This window comes from Zingiber officinale, chromosome 11A (genome assembly GCF_018446385.1).
Source record: "Zingiber officinale cultivar Zhangliang chromosome 11A, Zo_v1.1, whole genome shotgun sequence".
Classification (NCBI taxonomy): Eukaryota; Viridiplantae; Streptophyta; class Magnoliopsida; order Zingiberales; family Zingiberaceae; genus Zingiber; species Zingiber officinale.
Window position 1 is genome coordinate 35,447,454 of NC_056006.1, and position 2,477 is coordinate 35,449,930.

A 2,477-nucleotide genomic window follows, 5' to 3' on the forward strand; every position below is an offset into this window, starting at 1 on the left:
ACTCCAGCCGCCACTACCCATGAGTGGCCGAGTGTGGCACGACAGGACAAGCGGCACGCTCTAGTCGTCACTACCCATGAGTGGACGAGCGTGCGACCCTGGCCAATGACCCTCTCAACCACAAGGGAGACATGGTCGCCGGCATGCATGCAATGACATGATGCGAATAATGCAGCAGTCATCATATATATATAAACAGAAAACATGTATGCTACATGAAGCCAGCATGCTCAGTAAGGTGTGTAAATAAACAGTAACCAAATCATGTAAACATGGTATCAGGTGTCTATATATCCAATACCTAATATCTAATCTCTGGCATCCGGTATCTGGTATCTGATACCTAGTAATATAGTATCTGCTAAATATCATCGATAGCAATGAGAGACTGTATAGATACAGAAACGAGTAGCTCAAAGATTGAGTGGAAGTATCAAGCGCGGGAAAAATAAGAGTGGAGTCAAGATAGATACAACAATTATCTGAACATAAAGCTCATGCACTAGGATCAAAATACTAAAGAGATAAAGCAAGAAATACCCGCCTTTATCTGTCGATCGTGTCCCGAAATCCGACATCGAGATGCTCGTCCCGAAACAAAGTCCTGCGATCACATAGTCTATTTAGCTAATTACATAGGAAGTAAATAACCAAACAGAATCCCTATTCTAATTAGGGTAACGCTAATCAAACATGATCCTTGAGTAATCCCCCAATCAACCTTAATTATACTACAACCTAATTAGTTAGGTTTACACATAAATCACCAATTAATCCAATCATTTAATCCTTGAGTTTCTCAACTTAACATGAATCCATTAATTCATTTACAATCCAATCCTGGCATCAATCATCAATAAACAACCAATTCTATAATATGCTAATAATAATCATGCATCCACCTATATAAATCATTCACCAAATAACCATTATGAATCCAACATACATAGTTTATCCACGAGATCAATTGCTAACTAGCAATCTGACAACTAATATAACTCATGAATAAATTCCTAAATTCCAATTTCTAACACAGGATCAACCCATTTCATTACCTAAAGATAACATACCTTAGCTTCCTCCAACAATTTCAGATCTGACCCAAGATCAATCTCAACTAATACAATCCCTGATCATATTACACACAGAAACATCTCCAGCAACCTAAACCGAACAATCTAACATGAGACTCAAAGAGGATAATCTTGAAAGAAACTAAATCAACAAAGGAGCAACGATCGAATGCTTATACCTCACCAATGATCTGATGGAGCTGCTCCATGTCCACCAGAGAACCAATTGGGGTAACAAGGCAAGGTCAAGCTCACTGCCAGTACATAGGTAAGCTGCCACGAGTATATTGGAGCACAACGAGTAAGAAAATCCACTCAAGAGAATCCACTCACCATTAGGGCAGACGACGACCCACGGTGGTGGAAGAGCCTCACTGGTGACGACCAGTCCGCCTGGAATGTCGACATCGATGATCGATGATCAGCACTGTGGCAAACACAACCAGGGCACAGTGTCGGTGATGGCATCACGTGGTGTGGGAGAGGGGAAATCGGCTCACGGACACAACCCCACTGCCTCCTGCTCGTGGCCGGAGAGGGAAAACGACAGCGGCATCAGGTGCCCTTCGAGGCGACAGAGAATCAGCGATTTGGCGGTGCAGATGGCCAGGCATGGGCTGCAACTCAGAGAGAAGGACAACCGTAGCAAACGTCCGATGATCTGTGGAGATGGCAAGTCCAGCCAACGGTGAGAAGATCAGTGCCGGCGAACTTAGGATTGTGGCATCGGAGAAGTGAGAGGCGTCGGGGAAGAGGTAGGTTCGACGCTCGGTCTGCGTCTACGCCGGCCACGGGCTACTGATGGTTGGCGGCTTCGACGATGCTAGGTCACGCAAGACTGTGCCGCACATGAGAGGACGGCACCTCCTGCTCTTGGCCGAAGGCAGCCCGTGCAAAGTAGTGCAACTTCAGGAGCTTGGCGGCAGATCCAGCTCCGGTGATCGAAGGAGAGGAGGTGGCGGATGAGAATAAGGAGAGTGAGGGGCAGCGGTGAGATCTCGGCGACAAGGAGCAAGAGGGAGGAAGGGAAATGGAGTGGTCGGCGTGAGATTAGGGCACGGTGAGATTGGGTGAGGTTTTTTAAACCTAGGTTCAATAAATTAAACCCTAAGTTGGTTTCCTCAATCAACTCCCACTTTTAGGTATTTTAAACGGGCTTCCACTTAGCCTATAAATGATCCCCTTAAACTACGCCAAACGGACTCCGAAAAATTTCCAGAAAATTCCTAAAAATTCTTAAAAATTCCTGTAAAATTCCAATAAGATTATTTGTCAAATAACCTTATTATTTAACTATTATTTGGGTACCATATTTTACAATAATAGTGGGGGATAATGTAATATCTATATTGGTGACCCTAGTGGTATAGGTAAAATCATCAACTCTAACTAGGTTGTTATATA

The 2,477-nt window shown here is 44.0% G+C and overlaps 1 long non-coding RNA gene across 1 annotated transcript; it reads right to left on the bottom strand.

Moving 5' to 3' along the window:
* Window positions 1–558: 558 nt before the first annotated feature.
* On the bottom strand, window positions 559–1,469 carry LOC122032280. Its single transcript, XR_006126019.1, has 4 exons — window positions 1,407–1,469; window positions 1,253–1,327; window positions 1,071–1,164; window positions 559–604 (listed from the first exon to the last, which is right to left on the bottom strand). It is a non-coding gene; the product is annotated as an uncharacterized LOC122032280 (long non-coding RNA).
* Between the last annotated feature and the right edge of the window lie 1,008 nt (window positions 1,470–2,477).